A 26,306-nucleotide genomic window follows, 5' to 3' on the forward strand; every position below is an offset into this window, starting at 1 on the left:
AACCAAATCTCAGAACAGTGGGACCCACATTTGCACTCACAAAGGTAAGGCAATTTTGACAAATTTGATATTCTGTATATTTTTTAAAATCACTTCTGCGCCAAAAGGCTTTGCATAGACACACATTGGGGCATATCATTCCTTGATTATGAAGTATTGGAGGTTTTGGACTGATGTAGTAACCAAGACAGCCAAATCGTACTGAATAAAAATATCTTGATGAATGCCATGAATAATACTTTGTCATAGCAGAAGTGTTTCCTAAGCTCCTTTGCCAAATATTGGAACAGCTTTGTTTTTCCTCTGGCATTTTGACAAATGAATAGCTGTGAATATGGATCTTTGGAGAACTAACTGTGCTGATCCTTTGTAACCTGCAATTCACCTGCGTAACAATATAGCTGATTTGAGATTCCTCCCCTGTTTGGACTTCCCTGGTGGGTGAGCATGAGCTCTCACCTCATGCTACCTATTACTGCCTCCTCCAGACCCACCTCACTCACGGAAAGGAAGCCCTTTGAGTGGCACCAAACCCCAAATGTTACTCCTACATTTAGATTGAGGGAAGCAGAGTCGGGAGAACTTATTCTAGAATATACATTCCCACTGGCAGAAGCAAGGAAAGCATCTGAAGTGGGACAAATGCAGAGATGAAGTCAGGGGTTTCTGCCTAGTCCCTGGGTCCCGGTGACACTACTTGCTGAATGTTTTTATTCTCTGCTGATTGCCTTGGTTTTGTCCTGACCTCCTCCTCCTTCCCCTCCCACGGCTGCACTTTCTGCACTTTGTTTCTGTTCTCCTTTTCTTTTTATTTTCTTTCCCCTTCCTTCCCTCTGCCTCTGAAACCCCCTTGCAATAAGCTGCCTCCTCACCTCTCCTTACTTGGATAATAAACATTAAGGAATACATTTAAAGATGTAATTAACAAGGCCTGGGACAAGCACTTGGTTGCTTTGTGTGTGTATACGTGTATGTGCATATGACTGCTTCCTCTGCTGCTTAGCTGCTTTTGTATTTTTATATTGTCAGCTTTTGATAATGGGGATTGTGTTTTCATGTATATTTGACATTTTACAGGAATTGATGCAATATGAAAGAATATATCACATACAAGTCTAGTAGAAAAATGGTTAGACCCAGCTTGTAGTGTTATTCAGGAAGGTAAATTCATATTACCATATGAGGAGGTTATCTTGACTTTGAATGGAATATTAAATGCTACATTAATATTATTAGGACATATTATTAGTACTTTAAAAGTTCAAAGAACAGGTAGAATTTAAATATCAGAGTTCTCAACATACGAATGTTTTAAATTTTTTGAATTTGTAGAAGTATCTTTTGCATACTGTTTTGTGAAAGATTTGTTCACTTCTGTGACAGTGACAGTATTTTGATCAGGCATGTATTAAATGCAAAAGTTTGAGGGTTTTATACTTTGTCTCGTCTCTCTAATTGCCAGAAAGCTAATGCGAGCTTGCTAGATCCAACATGCTAACGATTGCTTTCCAGCTCTTGGAAAGATGGAAATTATATAGTAGCTATGTCTGCACAAGATTCTGCTGCAATAGTGTAACTAAAACACACAAGACTGTTTCTTGGGCATTGCAAAATATCTTTTAATATGTCCCTGTTCTCTCAGTGCACAAACTAATAAAGACAAAGGTAAGTTTACTTTAGGAGTGTTCAAATAGCTATGAACAGCAGGGGGATGCTGGGTTATCAATATAGATAAACCACTTGGCTGTTTTCTGACACTTTGTAGGGCTGTTTCATGAATAATTTTCAGATGAAACGTAAATATGCTTGTTGTCTAATTTTACTTCTCTTAGGCCACATCTACACAAGTGGCGGACTTCACAGTTGTTCTGCACAGTCATTTAGCACTTACATAACCAAGTACTAAATGACTGAATGGTAACTGGTGTTACCGCACAGTAGTGTCCCCACGTTTTTTTTCTGAAGCTATTGCATAGTAGCATCGTGTCACAGTTAGTGCCTGCTAGTGCTACTGCACAGTAGCTTGTTGCTACTGTTCAGTAACGTCTTGTGTAGACACAGCCTTAGAGTGTTGAATTTTCAGCTTTGTTTGCATATTTCTCCAAGCAGGCTGTCTGGGTGAATTGCAGTGTGTTTTCTCTGACATGCCTTTATCAAATTGACTCTGAATTAAGCAGCTTGATTAAATGTAATTCTGCTAAATCTTCAGAACGATGTGTTAATCTGCTGTATGAGACTTGATTTTACATTCCTGACAGCACATTCAGTTCCATTTTGAGCTGTTGGAAGATGGTAAAAAAAGTGGTACATAGAGAACATTCTTAAATATTGTACACTTTCTTATGTATAATCTGACCAATGGGAAATGGTATACCACCAGCCACCTTATATAATTGTGTCTTTGTCTAAGACTGTTCTGCAGTATTTTAGAATAATTTTCTCTTAGAGGCCCAAAGTATTGCCCCCTAAGGAAAGATGTGGGAGGCATCTGTTTACGGAATACTGAGATCTTTAACCGATATCTTTCGCACCCTCACATGAGGCCTTCCTGCATAAAGGAGCAGAATTTGAAAAGGCAGGCACTGCAACACAACCAATAACTTAGAAAAATAACCAATAAATTAGAAAAAAACCCCAAGAAATTAGAAAAATCAGAGACAACCAATAAATTAGAAAAATTGCACAAAGTGTTATGAGTTGGAACATCTGTAATCTGGAGCACGGAACAGATCAAGTAACTTGGAAAGGGTCAATGCAAAAATCTGCTCATGTTACCAGAATGATTTCAAACTTGCTTCTCCAGGTTATAGAGGAAACAGTGCAGTCTGTAAATATGGTAGTCCCTGTGCTTATCTGAGTGTTGCTGCAGGGAAGGGACCTGAAGGTAAAGGATCAGTTACACTCCTGGAGGGGGTTAGGGAATCAATTTTTATAATTGAATTCTGAAGGTCAGCTTACACCTTGTTGCAGAAAATCTTTCAGGAAAAATTTCAGAGCTGGAAAGAAGGGGATTTTTTTTTTTTTTTAGTTTTGGCAAAGTTTCCCATCCTCCCCTCTGGGAGGAAGGATATGTTGAGGCAGCAGATTTTGGAGGTTATACATATCTCACTTCCCTCTACCTACTTAGACGTCATCTGTGTAGAGAGGTGCCCAGACAGGTGTTTAATGGCTCAGACCTTTCTGTATTGGACAGTTCTGCTGGGATGACTGCTTTGTTTGCACCCCCCAAAACTGTGTAGGACTAGTCGGAGAGCACACAGAGGTCATGTCCACATGACTGTGGATTGTGGTATGTGGTGCCACAGACTCATCTGTGGTGCCACACACCGCACTTGCAGGCATTCCCCACACTGCTGCCTTGTAGCACAGGGGAGGGGTGTTGACCTTGGGAGATTCTAGGATCAAAAAAACCCACACCAAAAAACAGGGTGGTGCATGTGGTGGCAGTGCGTGCCACCCAAAACTAGATCCTGGCTGATCGGAACCACACTCCAGCTGCTGTCCAGGATTCCTGCCATGGCTGCAGTCCCAAGAGGCCCACAGGAAGCCCGGGTAAGGCAGCTGGGTCAGCACAGTTGCTGGCCCTAGCCTCCCCTACCCCACCCAGGGTAACCTGCCCCATATATGGCATGGGCATTCCCTGTGGACAATTAGCAGTGGCACAAGGTGTGCCACTGCTACTTGTCCCTGGGGAAACAAAAGCATATGCTCGTCTGGATGTGCCCAGAGAGAGGTAACTTGCGCCCTGTTGGTATGTACCATATATACCACTCTGGAAAGAGGACATAAAACCTGGAAATGGTGCCACAGAAAGAATAATCTCTTCTGTATCCTCTCCCTGCTCCAGCCTCACCTCCTAATACTTACAGCATGTATGGGAGGGGCTGGGAAAGGAGAGGAGCCATGTGTGAATCTTCCTGGGACAATCTGTCCATAAGAGTTTGCTCATCATTTGCATGAGTACTGCTGTTCACTTATTAGAATAATGTGTATGTACTACCACTAGCTATTGATGAATAGACTAGAGCCAGAAAAAGACCATTATGATAGAAGCTAGAGAAATCCTGATGGTTATAGGTTTTTTTGTTTTAATATTGCATTTTATTTTTTAATGCACACATGCTAATACCTTAGAGCAGTTGGAAACAAAAAAGTTCCTATAGGTGATGCACAATAAAGCTTTGAGTAATAAGGTTATTAAAATGATGCTAATAGGTTTATGCTAGCCTAACCCATCTTGAATATACATAAATCAGATGCTGGCATTGATATTGTACATTTTGTACTGTGTAATATGTAGGGGATTAAATTCTATTGTACCTTTTAAATAGTGTTTAATAAGCTCTTAACAAGAGCAGCATGTGTTTGAGGCATCTTTATCTGTTAGGTTTAGCATCTGTAACAAATGTGACTCTTGTTTAGAACAGTTAAGATTTGGAAGATTTGTTGTGTAAAGTTTTAACTTGATTTACAAGTGATATCCTTAGTTGCTTGGTAATGGATGAAGAGAACTGAAAACTGTGAAATTGGTTTAAAAATTTTCAGATACCTAGAAAATTCCTGCATATTCTGCAGTCTTTTCTTCCTCCCTTCTCTTTTTTATTGTTTCATAAACTTTTCCTTACTTGAAATTGCTTTAACCAACTTTATGAAATTGGAAGCTTATTATTGGGCAGTGATGAAATCTACTGCCTGTGTCTATGCTTAACATTATTGTCAGCTTCTTTTCAAGCCAACTTTATACTGGATCATGGTATATACTTAGTGTACTTTTCATTGACATTTCAATAATTTTAACAGTGGGGAAACAAATATCACAAGCACCATTTCTATGCATGTTCCACAAATTACAGTGCACAGGACAAAATACAATGTGAGAGACTGCTCCCTTCATTTTGACACAAATATCCATCAACTAGTGGGAAAATCATAAAATAATGCTAAACCCCTCTAATTATGAGCCCGTTGATCCCTAGAAGCCAGGACGAGAGGGTGGAACATAATGGCATTGCAGTATTCCCAGAGGGTTAGCAAATATGGAGGGACACAGTGTGGGGCAGAGGATGATTGATCTAAAAAGGACTCCAAGCATGAGCTCATTTATGGTCTCGACTCTAATGCTATCATACAGGACAAGAGCCAGTAGCTCAGGTACCCAATTCCCTAATTGCTTAGTGTTTGCCAGATTAACAACAGTATCTTGAGTTTTACCCAGAAACATATTAAAAGCAATTGCATGTCCTGTATGCCTGATTTTTGTTCCTAGTGAGGCTGCTGCCATATTCTACCCTGATTTGACCTTCCTAATGTCTAAGTATAAACAAGAGTCCTTGATCTCAAGATGTTGAAGGCAAGAATAAGGGTGATCCTTGCCACAAAGGAAAAAGGTTGCTTGTTAGGTATAGGTGGAAATAAGACTTGTCTTAGATACTTCCTGAGGAGCTTAGGCTCTAACAGCATGCAATTTGTGGAACCTGTGCAAGCAGCAAAATATGTACCCTTAATCCTTCTTACTATTACCCCCAGCATACCTGTATTAGTTTTGTCAAGGTTAAGTTTTTGCCACATAGCCCTTCATCAAGACTTAAGTACATATCAGTGATGCACAACTCAGTTGTTTGATTCTGTTGCTTCAAATATGTTGAGATGGGTATTATACCATACTGAATATCACATAGACCATGCCTCTTCACTAATTTTCCTGGCAGTTTCATACACTTAAACATACTGAATGTAAGGGGTGACAGTAGGACCTTTCTGGTATTCTACAGGGAAGAGGAATATCTCTGCTGTTGATGTTCGCAGCTTTAGAGATGCCATTAATCTAGTCTGAAAACATTTTACACTTTATTCACAGTTTATGTAAATGACTGTTATCCATATACAATGGCATATGTACAATACAGGCCAGAAGTGTTCAGTTAAGAGTAAAGACATTTAAGGTCTTATCTTTTGCTTCGCAGTAGTCGGGAAGAGATAAAACAAGTTTAGATTTGGATAACACCTGCTGACTTTATCCCATTCTTGGGCTGAGCTCAAATTCTGCAAACATGGGTTTAAATTAAGGGAGTTATTTCCTTGGCAGCCACACAAATGAAAGTCTGTGAGAGGTGGTTCAGATCGATCAATATGGCTAGGGACAGACATTCAAAAAGCCTGAGCCTGAATTCATTTAGTCTTTGCAGGTTAGTCTAACCTGGCCAGGCTGAATCATTTTGTAACTGTACAGACATCCCAGAAGTGCAGGCACAGTCCTGCAGGGGCGCAGGCTAAAAGCCAGAGGGCACTAGAGCAGCCCTCCCTTCCCTTCTACAGTGCTGAGCTGAAGGAGGGTGTGGCCAGGCCCTGGCAGGATGCTCTGATTAGGGAGGGGTTCCCCACCATTCTGACCAGCCCAGCAGGAAATTGACAGTGTTTATCACCCCTAACTCAGTGTTTGCCACCTCATTAAGAAAACAACAGAGGGGCATTACCAGCTACCTGTTGATTCTGCCTTTGTCCTGTCTGACACAGCATGGACCGTAGCCAGCATGTGGTCTACTACCTAATGCTGAGAGGTGTCTGTGTAAGGCAGAGGGGATGGGGGAATAATACCTGCTTAGCAGGCAGTGGGAAGGGGAGGGCTGGGGGAAGCCAGGCAGATGCCTGCAGTCTCTGCTGAGCTCCAGCCAGGGAGCAGAGGGGCAGGGCCAGCTCTACTGTGGAGCAGTGAGCCCAGCCCAGAGAGCATGCCAGGATGCTGGGGAACTCTGATTTAACTTAAACCAGCAAGGGGTCTGGGACACACATTTCATAAACCAGTTTGAGACAAATTAGTTAAGTCTGCTACTACATTCAACCAGGTTTATCTCAAACCACTTTCAGCCATTTTAAAACTGATTTATGTGCACTGAACATCTGTTTTGTTACAGGTTTAAACTAGTTTCTGATCACTTAAATGGGTTTGTAAGTAATGTCTGTCCCTAGCCTATAAAACCATGCTGGCACTCAGCAGACTGAACAGCAAGGTACAGAACTCAGAGGACCAGCGTGACTTTCATGTGTGTCATGCCACATAGGGATGTCTTGATCTAGTTTGGGGGTGTGGCCTATACTCTTAATTCATACGTATCCTATTTTATGCTAAAAACACAAAGCCAAGTGCTCAAAATGCCAGAATTAAGATTATCTATGCAATTTTAGGTTTGCCCCATATGCTTATGCAATATGCATTATACTGTAGCTTTTAATTACATGAGCAGAGAGAGGTAGCTAGCAGTATTAGTCTGAAGTTAGGCAGAAGGCAAAGTACTGAAGTTAGGCACCTTATAGACTAACTGAATCTGAGATGCATAGCAGAAGCTTTCATTAACAGGGGACTTATTTCATCAGATGCTGACAGCTTGCCTGACTGCGGAAATGCCTTTCTCTTGGATTTTAAGAGCTTTTTGGCAGTTTATGGGAATTCTACCAACATTGTCATGCAGGGTTCTGTCCTCCTGTTTGCATTTATTCCCAGGTATTATAAAAGGAGTAGTCATGAGCAACGAAAGTGTGTTTTCATGTGAATGAAAGAATAATAGAAACAGTAAGATGAGAGATTTTTTTTTCTATTGTGTTTAAACTCTAAATCTGTATTTTTCTGTGTGTTTTATCTTTGGGTATTGGTAGGGGGGTACAGCAGGAAAAGATGAATGATTGTGTGTCAAAGTTGTATTTGTGTTACATGATAGATTAAGAGAATTTTTGGTGGCTCCATTTGGCTAGAAGGTCTATGTCTGATCTATTCTCCAGCAGATGGAAAATAGCACTAGTCTTTTGAACAGTCTTTTGAATATCAGAGCACTGAAATTATTTCCTGGTGGTATTATTCTGAGACACCCATTTCTTTCCAAGTGACAGGTGATGTTGCTGTTATGCATGAGATAGCTGATTTCCCCCTGCTGTACTGAACATGTGCGCCAGGTTTTCTTAGCTATGTTAAACTGATCTGCTTTCCATGCCTTCCTCATGAGCAATAGGAGCTGAAGGGAAAATAAAAAGATATGCAGGACATTATGAATGCAAAGATACAAAGATGGAGAAATACATGTCTGGTTTTTTAAAATTTAATGTAACATGTTAACCAAGTACTGGGATTTTGGCTTTTTGTGTAACACTTCAATATGTACAGGAAGTGAAAGGATTAAAATTAATACTGCCTTACCTAAACCACCAGGCTCCTTCCAAGCCAGTTTTAGTAATTTCTTTCTTAATCCCTACTTCAAATGTCCCTTCACTTCCTCTCTGTTTACAGTATTACATTGAGTAAATGTGTCCATTCATTGCCTGTCATGATTTCATTTTTTACCACACAACACAGTAAATGGGCCTTGGAGTGAAACTGCATCCAAACCTTTCTCATGTCTCTGGGGCTGAGGCATAGCAGAGAAAAATATGCTGAGGGAGCCATGTTCAATTTTCTGCTATCACACGCAGTTTATGTTGTGAGTTTAAGGCACTGCTTGCATTGAGAGAGGGTGAGGAGGGACCTTGGAGATTGGGTTCAGTGAGTATTCCTCTGCTGCTGTGAGGGAGCCTGCAGTATCATGGGCACTTGCTAACATTCTCCAGTTCACAGCATGCACTACCTCTTGCACCAGCTCTGCCAGTGTAATGACCGTAGTTCTGCCCTTGTACTGTGCTTGCATCACCAATGGGCTGCACTGGGGGAGAGCTTCTGCTCACCAGTTAGCAGTTGTTTGGGCTTTTCCCCTAGTCTTGCTTATGGCTGGAGTGGCTTGCAGTCTGGCTAGTAACATTCTAAAATCTAGATGCTTGGTGGATCAATAAAAAAATAAGTTATTACATTAAAAAAACATGTTGTATTACAGTCAGTGCATAGTTGACTCACGTCACAATTTGCTCTCTGCTTTCTTCTTGCTTCTTAGAAGGGTGTAACAGGCATTGGCCCTCTTCTTGATGCAGAGGCCTTCTGTATATCAGCTCATCTGTGATGGTCATTTGAAGCACCACCCAATTCCCATCCAAAGCTGTAGTAGGATGAAATACCAGCTACGTTGTCTGCCCACTCTCCACACATTGACTTGCAATGTGGGTAGCTCATGTAGGGTACTAAAGAGTAGCTTTATAAGTCCTTGTGCCTCTTGGTCATGTGCTAAGGGTCACTTTTTCCCATGATGCTTTTCATTTACAAATCTGCTACGCCTTGCAACAAAACCTTATTTAGCTTTATTAGTCAATTCTGTTGCACAGCTGGGTTGGTTTTTTTTTTAGTGGATAAGCTCCTTTCAGGAGAGGTTGTCAGACATCATATAATTTACTTACACTCCAGATGAGTTTTTTGGATTGAGTTTAACCAACATTTGCAAAGGTATGGGTTGCCTTGTCATTTGGAAATTCACTGTGGCTCAACATCAGAATATGAATGTCTGTGTATCATCACACAGAGGACAGCTTCCATTCCACATCACCATTTAGTGCTTCCCTGCAGAATCCCCTATTTTTACCTTCTTGGGTAAGGATTTGAGGTATCACTCTCTTCTTTGTTTGTTTTTCCTTTATTATATTTATTTATTTACTGAGAAATAGAGCAGTACTTGAAATTATACACTTCAGTATTGCTGGTTCTAAATGCCAAACGTCAAGAACCTGTTACTAGGAAGCTAGAGGATCAGTGGTGTTACACTATGAATCAGTATTAAAATAAAGATTTCTAGCTGCCTATTTTTACTATTGTCTTAGTTTAATGTCAATATTGGCCAGTCATATTTTGTTTCAGTAATAACCTGGGCTTTTGTAATCTCTGTTTTCTAGCAGTATGATTCCTATTAGAAATGTATGTAACTATGTATGTGATTGGTATATTCTGTTGCATTCGTGTCTTGGTTTTATTGTTTATTTTGGTAATCTTTCTGTCTTGCCTACTTTTATTTTTGCTGTTAGTCACAGTCATATGAGATTTTTTGGGATGGCATTCAATTTGAGGTTTGTAAACAACAAAGGTTCTACTTGAATCTTTAAAAATTATTTGATTAATTGTTGTAGCTGTGCTATAAGAGCAGCAGAGGAAGTGCTTTATAATTGCCTACTTTACCTGTAAAATTTATTCCATTATTTGCAGGTCTATGCAACTGCCTTCCTTAGGGGTGATGAGACATTCAGTAAACTAGTAGGAGCCAGAGACAGGCCTTTGCTGTGCAACACCTTCCATAAGAAACAGAAGGGAACCAAACTGCAGACCATTTTAGGATATAAAACTCCCTTGTTCCTCCTTTCCCAAAACGCTAATTAGAGGCACAGATTACTATTATTACTGTTGTTATTAATAGTAATAATAATAATAATGTTATTAATATTAAAAATTGGCCTGCTGTTGGGATTGGTTGAGTGGAGTATGAGAATAATAACTAGACTAATTAAGTTCCTTAGTATTTGCTGTAATGTTGGGAAGAGGGAGAGATCTCAGGTTTGTTGGTAAATCACCATTAAGGTTGATATGACTTTGCAAGGCACTTGGATCCAACACTAATGGGTTTGGTTAAAAATAAAGTTGAATAATAAAACAGAAAAGAGAAAATGTTAAAAATCATGTTAGTTGCCTTTTGTTGTTCATCTTCTCCAGAGTATTAGCTTTGGTAGATGCTGGCCACCTATTAGCAAATTTAATATGGCGTATGTTATAAAGGTGGAGAAGAACAACTTTTTTTTATAAACAGGATACTTTTCAGCATTACAGTAGAAGAACAGTTGCTTTGACCTTGACACAATGTGCAAGACCAGTATTGTAGTGACTGAGAATGTAGCTTAGCAACAACTGTGTAGTATTCTTGCACTGGAGTATTTTTAGAATAAGGGGACACCTTGGACTAATAAATACAAGTAGTAATACTTATTAGGACTGTGCGAAGCTTCCATCTATGATTTGATTCAGTGGAGATTCGGGCTGATTCGGCAGCCAAATCTCCAAATCCAGATCGAATCAGGAGACCCTTTACTTTCTCCAAATCAAATCAGAACCCTCCAAATAGATTCAGAGAGATTCAATTATTTGGACATAGACACAGCTTTAAATGTTTTTTCTCCATACCTCAAGGTACCAGGCAGCTCGTGAATGCTGAGATGGTGGGGCAGATGGAGCATCCCACAGGAGCGCTGGGGGGGGGGGGGGGCACACCTGGTACCTTGAGGTATGTAGAAAAAATATTTAAAGGTGTGTCTATGGCCGAATCGCTGATTTTCCAAATCAGCATCGAATCTTCAGATTTGGATTCAGCCAAATTGAATTGGGACAGTGATCCAAATCAACTAACTGAATCACTGTCCCCTGATTCAGGCTGAATCTGAGTCCAAACTGAGTACGTCCCGTTTCGCACTCCCCATTTTGCAATACTTATGAGAAAATTCTCTCCTTTGGGTGTGAAAAGTTGAACTGTACTTTAGACTTATATCGAAAGAAAAATGCTGTATGAGTATATCCTCTTAAAGTCTAAAAAAGTGCATTGTCTGATATTATGCCCAAATGCTCAAGTTGCTTTAAAATTGTGATTCAACTCTGAATATTTGATGGTGTAAAAATGGCCCCTTCCTTGCCAATCTGGTCTTTTAGTACAATGAGTCATTTCTGGGTTTTTTGGGAATCTGCTTTTTAATTTTTCAGTAACTCTTCAGGGCCAAAAAGCTAAGCCTTGTGTATGAGAGAAAGTTGCACTAATGTAATGAAATTAGTTTAGCAAATGATTTAATTAAAACTGGTGCAGTCCCTTGTGTGGACACTTTTAACTTCTAATTAATCAGTGTAAGATAACTTCCATAGAAGGGGGCTACTACATAAATGTAGCTAAATCAGTTTCTGAACCAATTTATTTAAATTGGTACAACTTTCTCACCTAGGAAAGGACTTAGATTATTTTACTTTAGGTACCTAATAAGCAGCATTGCTTATTAGGCTCCACACAGGTACCCTAGGAAGGCGGTGAGATTTCACAGATGTCACTGAAAGCACAGTTTGAAGACAATGTGGATGTCTGGTTCTGAGCTAGCCTAAATTGTCTTCCAGGAAGACCAAGTTTTATTTTGGCTTGTGGAGTCCATATCACTGCAAAAGCAAGATAATTAAAGTCAGACTGATCAGCCTTACTTATTTATCCAAGATGCAAAATCAAAAAAATAAGTAAAAAAAAAGAAAGTGAGAAGGGGAATCTACTTTTCATTTTTTTTCATTTGATCCTTTAATGCTCCAGCATGCAGCAATAGCACATAATAGGATATGTTGTTTACTAAAAATACCTTTTCTCTGAGTGGCCTTCTAAATTGAAAAAACTATGAGAACATAAATAATTATTTTGCTTTTTCCCCTGCTGTGCCATTATTAATTGGATTCACATGCTTGGAATTGTGATTTTTTCCCCCTTCTCCTTTTTAGGCTAGGAGAAGACATCCATCAATAGTATAGATCCCTTCAGCATCAGAGCCTACAGATACTGCAAGGTAATTATTTATATAACTGTTTTTTTGTTTTTTCTGGAGGTCAGACTGGGCTTAGTGCAGTCTTACATATAGACACCTATAATTTGTTGAGGCACCAGTTCTGAGTGATTAAATTGGAAAGCGACATTACATATAGCTTTTATAGAAGTTGTTACTGCTAGCTTATAATTCTTGATGTTGTATGTAAAACAGAGATTTTAATCTACATTAAAAAACATTTTTAAATGATATATTTGCAAACAGTTTTGCTTTTATTTTATTTGTATTTTATTTAAAAAAATGAAAACTGGTAGGAGATTACTCCTGCTTTTCCCTTATTTGAATAATTGCAATTATATTAGTAAGTGATAAGGGTTTGGGATTTTAGGTGTTTAATTAGAAAGTCTTCCCTTTCCCTCAGCTTTCAAGTCACTTCCATGAGTTATCTAACATATATTTATAAAACTGGACCACTAGTGTATGATATTCTGTGAATGGCATAGCTTCAGTCCACTGGCAGTGTTTTGTCTTGGTTAATGACTGTTTTTCTCATCTGTTGTTTCTTTTCCAATCCACAGATTAAAATAAATTAAGTCTCATTTTCTTATTTTTCCAGGCTCCAAATAATAAAGATTTTGCATTTATTTAATCTATTTGAAAGTATGTCCATCTAGACTTCTGCATACATGATCAGCAATTATATTGATTAAACATATGTCCTGGAAGATGCATCCAAAATGCAAAGCCCTATGCAGGATTGTGTTGTAGTTGAGACACTAGCCTAAACTTAAAGAAAATTTGGTTTGGTGCCCAGTTCTGCTACCAACCTCTCAAGTGCCTTGGGCATATGGTCTGTAAATTGTATCAACACTTTTTTTGCATGGAGACTACAGCTTTCAATAGGAGAAATTTTAAACCAAATATTGTGGATGATGCTGACACTGCTGCTAGGGAGTGTCCACTTATCCGTAATGTTTGTATACTGGCATCATAGCTAGGTTTGAGCAGGGATAATAGATATATCTTTTAAAAGCCTAAAGTGATTGATTGGTATGTCAGCTAATTAACATTTACTAATAGCATGCAGGCATACAAACAGTGGAAGCAAGGGGCTATCACCAAGGAGGACTACACCTCTGTTGGCGTGATTGCAGGGAGGCTGTTGGGAAGGCCAAGGCAGAGATGGACCTAGGGCACCACCCGTGGTTACTAGGAATAATGGCCACAAATTGTTAGAGAGAAGGTTTAGGCTGGACATCAGGAGACACTACTTTACAGTTAGGGCTGCCAAGCTCTGGAATGGACTCCCAAGTGAGGTAGTACTCTCTCCTACCTTTGGGGTCTTCAAGAGGAGGCTGGACAGATATTTGGCTGACGTGATACGATCCCGGCACCCATTCCTGCCCGGGGCAGGGGGTCGGACCTGATGATCTGTTTAGGTCCCTTCCAACCCTAAGCACTATGATACTTTATTACAGCAGTTTTCATTTTCTTGTACAGGTAGATAGTGAAATATGTCAGATGTTACTAAGTGTTAGAATATATGGATGTAACAGGGATTTAATTTCAGATGCTGTACCACAGTGAAATAGTTAAAGCTGGTTGGCAGGCCAACCCTCAGCCTCTTGTTCGTGCTCCCGAGAAAGGAACAGGACTTGGCATGTAGACTTCAGTGCTGTGTTGGTAGGCTGCTATGCTTCCCCTTGCTGTGATTTTAGACTGAACTGAAACATGGTTTCTCTTTGGTTCTGGGAAAAGGGACAGTTGCATTTTATTTGGCTTAGACACCAACAAACACACCTACAATCCGAGTTTAAGTTATTCTTTCCTCTACAACACTGGCATGTTATTTTTATCTAATGGAGCATATGCAATTGCTATTGGAAGCTATGCTAATGCATACTGTTTAACTACTCAACTGAGTGGTCTACCATATACTGTTCCTCAAGTAGCTCCATTAGAGAAACCTAGCTATAGATAGTGCCTTCAGTTTTTTTTCTAAATGCAGTAGTTAAATATATGCAGACAAGGTTCTTTGTCTAAATGTGATATCTTTTATTAGACCAGCTAAATAGTTGGAAAAATTGTTCTTTGTAAGCTTTTTGGTACAAACACCCTTCTTCAGGTATAGGGAGGGGCTGTTGTCTTGTGTTCTGGATGGAATAGATGCAAGCCAGTATGCAAAATACAGGTCTGTGAATGGGCAAATGCGTGGCAGTGAGCATCAGAGGCCATGGGAGACAATAGATGCGAGACAGGTGCTGGGGGAGGAGGAATGTTGACCTGGTGACAGAATATAGCTGGTAAAATGCAGACAGGTTACCTGGGGTTATTGGATGGCAGGCAGGTTATAATGTGCCATAAATCCAATGTCTATATTTAATCCATGATTTTTGGTATCCAGTAGACTGGTGAAGTGAAGTTCGTAGGTTCATCTATGAAAGGTGTTTTGTAAATTTCCTTTGAGGGTTAGAACTGAGAGATTAGGGAGAGTGGTTGCCTTATAAGAAGTGTGTACCCACAGGTAATTGGGCATATTTATTTGATAGATTTTTGATGCACATTTATTCTGGCGCACAGTTGTTGTTGGGTTTCTCCTACATATTTTCCATCAGGGCATTTAGTGCACTGGATGAGAGAGATTACATTTATGGAGGTGCAGGTGTAAGATCCAGGAATAGTGATGATTCTTTTGTGGGGTGTAGTTATTGTGGGAGTGGTGGAGATATGTTGGCAGGTTTTACATTTCTTGTCATGGCATGGTCTGGATCCATTCGGTGTTTTGGGCCATAGGAAGATTTTCTTTTTGTACTGCAGCAATTCTTCACGTGGTATCCCAGTGGCTGTTTCAAAAGTGCAATCTATCTCTTTGGAGGAGTGTCGTTGTTGAGCAAAAGTCCTTTTGAGATTTGTGAGGTGATGATTGTAGGTGTTCTCTGTGCAAATTTGGTGATATCGGAAGGCTTGGCTGTATATTACGGCTTTCTTGGTATGTTTAGGGTGATTGCTAGTTCTGTACAGATATGTATATTGGTCCGTGGGTTTTTTGTATATTGATCATGGTGTCTGAAAAGGAAATGTTGGTGCTGGAGTATTCTGATGGAGGGTTGATGATTACTGAATTTGTGTTGGAAATCAAATTTGTGTTTGAAGGTTTTTTGCTCCAAATGATGAAAATGTCATCTATATATCTTAAGTATAGCACAAGTTTGATGGTGTGGTTCTTGAGGAATTCTTTTTCCAGGTGGCCCATAAAAAGATTGGCATATTGTGGGACCATTTTGGTGCCCATAGCTTTGCCCATGGTCTGGAGGAAGTGTTAGTTATTGAAGGTGAAATTGTTGTGTGTGAGGATGATGTGTATACATTTAGTAATGTCTTTTGGTCTGTACTCTTGAGTTGTAAACTTGCCTTTGTAGATATGTAAGACAGGCTTGGATGCCATCCTGTTGTGGGATGTTGGTATATAAGCTGGTGACACCCACAGTGGCTAGCAGGGTGTTGATGGGAAGGTGGCTTGTGTTTTCAAGTTTTCATAGATAGTCTGTTGTGTCTTGGACAAAACTTGCTCTTTGGGTGACGAGAGGTTTTAGGATGGATTCAGCCAAACCTGATATTACCTCAGTTAGGGTTCTATGGTTGGATATTATAGGTCTGCCTGGGTTCCCTTGTTTGTGGATTTTAGGAAGCATGTAAAAAGTCTCTGGGTTGGGTAGTGAGGGGGATCAAGTTCTGTAGTTTTTCTTGTAGGTCAGATGGAAATTATTTGTTAGTGGTTTGGAGTTTTAAGGTGAAAAGGGGAGTTGGATCTAGTTAAATATAAGCATCCGTTTAACTAAGCACCATTTTCTAGATCAGTAGTTCTCAACCTTTTCAGGGTTATGGCAGTCCTCCCCCACTGCTTTGAATGTGGCAGCAGCCCCAGTTGAGAGCCACTGTTGCATTCAACTTACCTCAGTGGTTGTCAACTGGGTGCCACTGCTACTGTAGCCAGGTAAAACTGTCCTGAGGGCCTGCTATACAACCAGATTGGGAAGGGCTGTGGCATGTGCTTGCTATTCTGTTTCATTAGGATTCTTTGCTAATCCTAAAGCAGGCTGGAGAGGAGGCCTGTACTTCCATCCTTCCCAGAAGAGCTACAACACCAACAGGCTCTTCTGCCTGCTTTAGGGCTTAGACCCAAATAGAAATGTACTTCCCTCTGTCCTGATGTAGAAGTAGTGACTACTTATGTGACTAATGGAGATTGAAGGATGTAGTTTAGTTATGTTGTTTTGACAAAAGGATAAACACTGATTGTAAAGGTATTGCATTTACAGGCCATTGGGGCAGGGAAGGCAGGGCTCTACTGTTTCTTTAACTTCTACATAAGAAGGAGGTGATGTGGTCAGCACCATGCTCTGACCACTTGTCTTCCCTGGTAGCTTCTGGTACCCATTGGATGGGAGGCTAGATGGGTCTAAGAGCCATGCCAGAAGTGTAAATAATGAGTGGAGACCCACTGCCCTCAAACCCAGCTCCTCCCATTCTGTTGCCAGTCACCTTACTAACTGAGCTGTGGGGCTCCTAAGTGCTGACTGTGCAAACTGGAAAAGAATAATTTGGGATGAGGCTGTGTGACTTCTTGTGTAAAGCTTTGTCTGTCAGTTCTGGGGCCAGAAGGCAAGCAGGTTGCTTTTGTAGATGTCAGTTCAGTTCATGATATAGAGGAGATGACATAATTCAATCACTAAGAGCTTGCAGTTCCTACAGAGAAGAGTTTCATGACTTAGCTGGTATCTGAACTGAACTATTTTCACCCTCAAATAGAGTTGCTCTGTATGTTTGGCTTTAGATCATGAAGAAAGCAGAATGAGGAAGTTTTCACTGTAGCTGCTTGATTTTGCTTGCTGTTTAAAGCAGGAATGCCCAATTTTAATCAGTGGCAATCAGATATTATTTGGAAATATAATTATTCATTGGAAATGGCATGCATACATTTGACATATGTATATAACCAAACAGCAAGGCTTGAAATTTGCCCCTTACCTGGACCTTGACTATCTAATTATGCTGTTTTAACATTAATTCCAAAACACAAGGGAAAGGAAAGGGGGACATCTGGCAGCAATTTTCAAATACTATATACAAGAGGACTTTCTAAAAAATTGGTTTTCAGTCTTTAATTTAGATTTCTCTGGATGGGATTGAGATCCCTTCCATTTAGGACTAGCCATCTCCTCTTTGGCTCTTGATATCGTATTTCAAGTGCTCACTTGGCTGCCTTTTGAACTCTGGGTCACTCTACAGCTTAAGTTGATATCTTGGAAAACAACTGTCCTTTTGTCACTTCAAAAGTCAGGCCATTAGAGTGTTTTATAGCTGTCTCTACTCATTAGGGTACAGAAAGATGAAGCCGACTTCTTCTTAGGCAGAATTAAAAGTAATCAGTTGCAGGAACTACAATTTTTTCACCAAGTGAAGAAGTAAGCCCTCTGCTCCCCTCCCCAAGGCTTGTCCAAATCAAATTTTGCAGTTCAGAAGATAACTTCCTCCCCCTCCCCAGCCCCGGTAGTGTGCTCTGTATTATAAGATCACTTTTTAAAATTCAATTTTCATATCCAATGAGCTCATGTTCTCTGACTTGTGTTGTACCACTGGGCTAAAACTAGGTTGCTGGGAGGCTTTCTCATTTCACTATATGTCTATAATGTGCAAAAATCTCAGCTTTAGTACTTTTTTTTTTTTTTTTTTTTTTGCAGGGTCACTGTTTGAGTAAACTTCACTGAATGAATTTTGGGATTTGAGTAAAGACCTGCTGATCTAGACCAGGGGTTGGCAACATACAGTCCATGGGCCAAATATGGCCCACAGAGGTGGGCTTCCAGCTGTGTCCATCCTGCTGTCCTTCTCCTTGTCTCTTTCTCCCCACCTCCCCTCAGCTGCAGCTTCCAGCCAGTGGGGAACTACACTGGGGCTGGACGGCTTCCAGCTCTGCTCAAGCTGCGAACAGAAAGTGGGGGGGGGAGGCAGGTGTAGAGAGAAGTGGCAGCAGTGCAGATGCAGCTTCCAGCTGCTCAGCCTTGGCTCAGTTCCCCGCCAGCTGTAAGTTATGTCTGTGTTGCAGCCAGAGAACAGGGGTTATGGAGAGAAGTGGCAGCAGCACAAGCACTGCTCCCAGCTGCTTGGCCTTGGCTTGGGTGCAGGGAGAGCTCCCTGCTGCTGACACACCACCAAAGCCCTCCTTCCCCCTCCTCATCACCTTCCCCCCAGCCTGTATTATTTCAGCCCGTGGTTTATAAGGGTTACCTAGACGATAGGTTTGATGCTTATGCTGAAAACCCTAACAGTATATGAACCCACAAATGACAGCACTCATAAGTTTGCACACACTTTCATTGTCAAAATTAACATCTTATTATAAAAGATGTTATGAAAAGCAAGGAGTTTGGTCTAATTGCAGAAGAGCTCTAAACACTCTCAGGCTTGTAAACACTCTCTGCTTGCTTTCAGCTTGACAGCAGAACCCAAAGTATAAAGTGTGCTATAAGTACAAACAAAGCATGAAAGTCCAAATCCAAAAGGCTCATGATTTACCAGATAGTTCATTGGGCTGGGCCCCAGCAGAGTCAGCAGCATTGCAAGGCATGATGACTTCACAGCTTAGCACTGCTCAGTATGTGTGTTTACTCCAGATATCACCTTCCCCTTGCCCACAAAGGATCCACGTACTACTTAGCCCCCGAAAAGTGACTGGAACTGGGTATTCTTGTCATGAGTCCTGGGATCCTACAAAACTTTATATGCAGATAAGGTGCGGGGCATCCTGGTTTGGCATCATCTCATGCAGGGCAGGGCCACACTAATAATGTATAACAGGCTGAGAGTGGGACTGACAGAGGGCTTCTGGGTGAATAGTTTAGGAACCTGGTTAGTGATATTTGCGAAAAATTTAAGACTGGTAAAGAAACAGGAATAACTGGAAATGGGAAAGAGATGCAACTCAGCTGTGGAAATGAAGAAGTAAAAATGTATGCAATGTAGTGGCTCACCATGACTTGGAAAAAATTAGTGCTGAGGGGCATTGCACTTGGTGGACACAACCATGCATCTTATTTAGGTTGGTTACACTAAACTTTTCTCAGTATGGTTGCCCCATATGGGCCACATGTTTTATAGTCATGCTCAGTATTGGCTGCATTTAATCAACTTCATAGTTGGCTTCCATTGCTAAGCCATTGCTAATTTAATGTTAGACATTGTATTTAATGAAGCTTCCTTGTATCTGATTATAAGATGACAGGCTTTTTTCTATGTTGATTGGAGGACCAAAGCAGCAGGTAGTAAATGTAGACCATGAAGCACTGGTACAACATGTGTGGTGAGCTGTACTATGTAGGAAGTGGTCTACCATATTCTGTCTGTTAATAAAGTTCACACATGGCTTCAAGCATAGCACATCACAGTACTCAATACTAACACTTAAGGGATAAAATGATGAGGTTTATACCTTTTGCACTAGTCAACCAGATGCAAACAAGAGAGCCTCCTTGACAACTGCTGAAATCTGATCATTCATCAATATTTGGGAATCTAACCAAGCTCCTGAGCTGTGTTTAAAAACAAAACAAACAACCCCCCAGAAAACAGATAGAGGAATGACACCATAACAAGAGAAGATCATACTCTCTGCATGTCTCTCAAAACAGCCTGTGTGTACAAGTACATGAGTACATGTGCACACACAAGTATGTACTGCATCAGTATTGAAAACTTACTGTGTTTACCCACATCCAAGGCAACGGTGAATTTAAGATGAACCCCCCCAATAATTAGATTCTATACATGGAAAATGTATAATGTTGTTATAATTTATAGACTCTAATTATTGGAGGGCTGTTTTAAATTCATCCTCCCCCACTGCTGCAGTGGAAAAAAGAGCAACAGGGGAGCAGGCAGTCTGACCATTGCTCCTTGTCCCTTAACATCTTGCCCTCTGCTGCCTGCCTTCTCCCCCATGCCTACCCGCATGCAGTACCTGTACCCTCTCCCACTTCCCCCCACACTTGTGCCCCCCACCAGCTGCCCAGGGTTCTGGTCCAAACCCTCCCAGCCATGGGGCAGTGGTTGTGGGAATGGCAGCTCCAGCCCTGGAACTGGAGTCAGAGCCAGGGCTGGGGTTAGAGCTATCACTACCACTGCTCCCTGGCTGGGCAGGTGTAGTCTACAGCTCCAGGCAGGTTTCTGTTTCTGCTGCTACTCTGGCCCCAGTCCCAGCCCAGCTCAGCTGCAGGGAGTGTGTGGGCATGCATATACATGTTTGCATGTGTGGCTCTCAGCAGCTCAATATAACTTGATAAGTGGCCCTCCAGCCCAAAGAATTGTCCACCCCTGAGCTAGAGCATTAGATTAGAATTGTGGATTCTGGTCCAGTCTCCAAGAATTACTTCTTTTTTTTTTTCATCAATGACAACCCAGTGTTAGGCAGTCCTATGAGCAGGGACTTGAGCCCAGGTTTTTCTCCCCCAGTAAGAGGTTATTATAGCTTAGTGATTACACTAAATCTGCTGTCAATTCCTTGTTATCTGTTAAACTATCACAGGGAATTGGGAAGTAATCTGTCTTGAGGGATCTGTCTGAGAGGAGAAGACAGCACACATGGGAGCTTCTCTGACTCAGAAGTCTACAGGTGGGGCATATAGTAACTCAAAGCAGGGGTACCAAAATAGGCAGCTCTTACATCTCACTTTATACTTCCTTCCTGCCTTCAACTTTCTCCTCCTCATATTTGCTATTTTGAGTTGCAGTTATGGGAACATTAAGATGAAGTGAATTTTCTACTTGAGTCAGGCTGAGATTTCTGGTCATTCTTATCTCTTCTGGAAATGAGCAGCAGAGCTTTGGCTCTGTTTCCAAGAAAGCCCTGCCTCCCACTCTCACAAGCTTCATGCTTAAGGTTGACAGCTTTAGCATTGGCAAGGGAAATTGTCAGTCAGAAGAGGCAATCTATGTAGTATTTTGGTCAGTTCTATAGAGAGGCTTAATATTGAGCATGAGACTTTGGAATTGACCTGGAATTCTTTGGGGAGCCAGTACTGTGAGCAGAGAAGTAGAGTGATGTATTGGCAGTAGTACATGTTGCAGGGGCTGGATGCTGCATTCTGAACTAGCCGGAGCTTATCTCATGTTGGAGTATTTATGCATAGGTATAATAAATGAGAAGGAGCAGTCAACTCTGGAGCTCTTGAAGACAGATCCCTGTGGGCAGGTCCACGTTTGATAACATAGAGCAAATAACTTTTCTCTGAAGCAGTTAATTAAAATTCCACCCTTTCCTTGGCAGTTGTAATATAAATAATTTTTTAAAATTCAACAAAATTCAAGGTCGTGTATGTTATTTTATTATAGACCTATTGTAAAAAGGTAGAGAGAGCAAAGGATTTATATAGTGGATTTCCAATGACAAACTACTACAGTGAATGTTAGCACCCAACAGTTGTGTTGACTGTGAAAATAGGCTTACATTGCAAGAACGTCCAAGGCAATTCAGGGCTGCATGAATGATTAATTAACACTGCTTTTGTTTCACTTTTGATCCTAGGCCTCTCAGGAAAAAAACCCACAATTTTGGAATAAGCTGTTTTAAAAAAATAAATAAGAATTAAGCCAATTGTAATAAGTCAGCTTTATTGTGCAGATGTGCACTGAAATAAATCCAAGAACAGTGGAAAGATAATTTGCTATCACCTTCTCTGTAATGTAAATATTAGAAATCTGTAGATGAATAATCACTGACTACTTTGCAATCAGTGCATCTATTCACATTTTAAAAAGGATAACATTACTACTCTTGCAAATAGGACATACATTGGAAAAGTGATAGGGCCCCTTGATAACCCTTCCTAAGCTTTATTTAGAGTGGGGGTTTTTTTGCTGTTAAAATTGCTTTATATATTTGAGACAGACTCCAACCCAGTGACTTCCTAACATGTGCAAGGCACATATTGATTTTTTTCTAAGATCAGTGTTTCCCTTGGGCATCATATTATTTATTCATAAAGCAGGAATGATGTCTGACAGGCAGTTACAGAGGTGTAAATCTGTAGGCCAGATACAATGTGAAAAGCTTTGCAAGAACCCTCAAAAATCAATGTGCTGATGTTAAAGAGCAACCTCTTAATTCTGAGCACATACTCTGGTAGTCATTCTATTTGGAAAAGGACATTTAAATAACAAATAGTTGTTATTAAAACTGAAGGCTTAAATTTCAGCTCATCTTTATTGCAGTGTTCCTTGTTAGTCTTCAAGCCAGGGGTTGTGGGGTGACAGTCAGGGTTGGTGGAAATCCAAACGCAGACACCTTACATTTTGAAGATGGCACTGCTATTATCCAAATATACCTACTCAGCTCTGTAGTTAAGTTACAAAGAAAGGGGTTTTTTTTAAAACAAATTAAAGTTTAAACTTCCCAGTATTGCACATGGAGCCAAGCTTCCTCACTGACTAAATGGAGCCAGAATTTCATCCTTAAAACATTTTATAATCTCATTATTAATATTTATAAACATATTAGAATAAGTGATACTGAATTTGGGTTAAAATGTTTTCGATAACCTAATCATGTAACTGAAGTTGTTTGGAAAAAAGGGACATTTTTCCTGAAAAATTGGAAAAACTGATTTTTGCTTTGACTTTTCATTAAAAATCTGAATGGCACAGGCAATCAAGAAACATGTGCTTTTCTAAAAGAAAAAGAGCATTTATTTTCCTGAGGAAAGCTGATCCTTCCACCAAATTTCCTTTAGTTAAAAATCACTTTTCTGCCCAAATAAGTGTTTTTATGTAATTCTGTAAAACTAATTCTATATTAGGAAATATGAGGGAGAGATGTCTATAAAATGCATTTCTACCATTCCTTCTGTATTAGGAAATGCCAGAATTAAGGTTGCTCTAACTTTTGAATGCCTGACATTGCAACATAAAATATGTTATTTGAGCATGGTAGGTACTAAAAATGAAGAGGCATCTTTAAGTTGATGAAAATCTAATGTTCAGTGTTTGAACTGGAAAGATGCACTAAACAAATGAAGCTGAGATATTTACAATTCTGTTTTAAATTAGTATGCAGGATACCTTGGAGCTGTTTTTCCTAAGGGGGAGCTTTGACCTCTTCAATCACAAAACATCACAATAATGGTAATTTTCAATCACTCAATTGGGACAGCCTAATCAGTGTCCATCCACATCCTGCAACAGTGCCTAAGGCGCACAAGCATTGATTTTTTTTTTTTATTGTCAGAAGAGGCAGGAGTTAAAGAGTAAAACCAAAACAGAAATGTCTCCCCTAAAAATAGATGCTCTTTGGTATCATTCAGGAAAGCAAAGTTGTGATATCTCATGTTTTGGAGTAGAGGAATTGCCATGTTTGCACAAATGTAGATCTTATGCCTCTCTCTAGTGAATATGAAAATCTTATTTTACATGGTTTAATTTGGAAAAAGTGTAACAAAAACTGGCAATATTATTTTGCTGAGATTTTCTTTATATTACAGTTGGACCCATTTTTGTAGTCATTATTTGATGCAAGATGAAACAGTCGCATGTACATATGGTTTTCCCTCAAAAGTTATACTTTGCAAGCAAATACTTTGTTTTGTGTGTGGTATTTATTTAGCTGAAATCTAGTAAGAACCAGATTTATTTCAAAATAATGTATAGTGTAGTGTTAGGCATCTGAACATCAAGTATAATTTTAAGTATACATTTTCTCATCTATTAAACTTGAGCTTGAAACAAGTAAAGTTTTAACTTATCTATTTTGTACCTTAGCCTCTTAGTAAAGAGTTTCTGAAAAAAATAGCTACATCTATCTTCTCTAAACTCCATTCCCTTTATTCATCTGTGTAATTACTGCTAGCAGGAAGTTAACTCTTGGCTAAGCCTTCTCCCTTCTAAATATCTTATTTATGTGAATCTTCCTACTCTTATTTTTTGGAAACGTTGCCTGAATCCAAGTCAATTTCAGGTACTTGTTTGCTTAAACTCGCGTTCATCCCATTATCTACTTTTGACTTAACTGCAATAATTCCCTCATTTTACTGTTGTCTTCACTGCTGATCAAGTCTTCCTGCTTTTGTGTATTTTTGTTTGTAATCCTTGGTGCGACACTACCTGTGGTCGTGTCCAGATGTTTGGAACCTGGGATGCCAGGTAGCTTTACCCCTGTTCAGCTCACCTAGGAGTGGCTAGGAGTTCCCTGAGAGAAAGGGCTTCCTTTCACACTGACCTTGCAGACTCAGGAGTAACTATTTACACTTAAGGGGTTGTCAAGATAACAAATACAAAATGAATAACTTATGCACTATGTTAAATACTCATTGTACCACTGTTCTCTGCTGCCCTGCTTCCATCCCCCATGACCTGGTGTGGCAGGGAGCAGAGAAGCCATGTGGGGATCTCCTTGCCCACCTCTGCTTGCCCCACGCTGCCCTGGCGATGTGCCTCCTGTACCTACCACTGGTTTGAGAGGCACAGCCCCGTGCCACTGCCCTTAGTGCAGACCTGCATTCAGGAGGTGTGTTGCCAGGGCAATGTGAGGTGAGCAGCTGCAAGCGAGTCTTTTCTGCTCCCTGCTGTGCCAGGTCATGGCAGAGGGAAGCAGGGTGGCAGGGAAAGCAGCCCCAACTGGACCAGGTCGTGGGACAATCTGAGCCTGGCGGCTCGTACAGAGGAGCGGGCAGGCAGCTCCCACTGCTGCCAGGCTCGGATTGTCCCACGACCCAACTCGGCCAGGCCCCCATTCGTGGGCTGCTGACCCGCCAATTGCGCAATGCGAGAGGCAGGCACAAAACACCCCCCACCCTGCCATTCAGATGGGTGGGGGCGGAGAAGCACCGCAGTGTGCTGCACAGGGCCAGCCGGCACATCCCTCCCCTTCCGATCCCCCTCCCCCTTCCCCACCCCCTCTCCCAGGTAAGAGGCAAGCATACCAGGGGAGATGCTGCCACTACGCCCTGGGTGCGCTCTATCCCCGCCCACTGGTGCATACCCCCTATAAGCTGTCTAAGTACCGCTAGGTGTATGCCAATGCCTGATTGACCACCCCGTGCATTAAAGATAAATAAAAATGATTTTTATACACTACACTGTACAGTATTCAAGTCCCTAACCCCATTTTCCCCATAAGCCTTTAGTTTTACCAACCATGGTTTTGCCAACCACGGGAACTTTACAGACTCCTGTGGTTGGCAAGGAAAACCTGTAACAACGTAGTAAAGGATTACTTGGGCTCTAAGATTGAGCTGTATTTTGTAGCAGCATCAAATAGTAAAGATGAAGATATTTACTATAAAGGCTATTTGGGTTTAACGAGACAGTTAAATTATTACTAGAAACAAATAATTAGCTTCAAGCTAATCAGATATGACACAGTTAGGGAGATATTCTGACCACATGGAAGGAAATCATAAGGCTCTTGCTGATTTTTGCAAAACCAGGACTTCACTCCTCTTTCAGCTCTTTTCCAGCCATCTCGAATCTAATTGGACTACTCAGCTGGTCTCTTGAGCAGATGCTCAGCCTTAGCCTGGCTCAGCAATGCATTTTCTCTTTTCCTCAGAGGTCATTTATTTGGCTTCATTCAGTGCCTCCATACCAACCATCAGCACAGTTCCACTTCGCTGTTGTGCTCAGCTTTTTTCCTCCCCTATACCAAATGAGTGTACATGGTTTTCATCTCCATGACCATCTGTTGTTTGATATCACCCAGTTCTTCTCTAACCTCTGCTTCATTGTTTGATTTCCACTCTCCCCACACCACATTTCCCCATTTTACACTTGCCTGTATTGTACTTCTACAAGATTCTGAATAATATATTTTC

General features: G+C 40.7%; 1 protein-coding gene across 6 annotated transcripts in view; it reads left to right on the forward strand.

Annotated features, from left to right (window-relative positions):
• Positions 1–26,306, forward strand: part of PAG1 (phosphoprotein membrane anchor with glycosphingolipid microdomains 1) — a 200,006-nt gene that overhangs the window by 32,096 nt on the left and 141,604 nt on the right. For 3 of the 6 annotated variants that reach the window (XR_009460692.1, XM_019498599.2, XM_014606887.3), the window contains exon 3: positions 12,404–12,468. The exons of 2 other annotated variants lie outside the window; for them this stretch is intronic. The gene's annotated coding sequence lies outside the window, so the exon portion shown is untranslated. Of the gene's footprint in view, positions 1–12,403; positions 12,469–18,188; positions 18,303–26,306 lie in introns of those variants that run through there. One more of the 6 variants, XM_059723943.1, reaches the window with a different exon arrangement.

Source organism: Alligator mississippiensis, chromosome 3 (genome assembly GCF_030867095.1).
Source record: "Alligator mississippiensis isolate rAllMis1 chromosome 3, rAllMis1, whole genome shotgun sequence".
NCBI lineage: Eukaryota > Metazoa > Chordata > Crocodylia > Alligatoridae > Alligator > Alligator mississippiensis.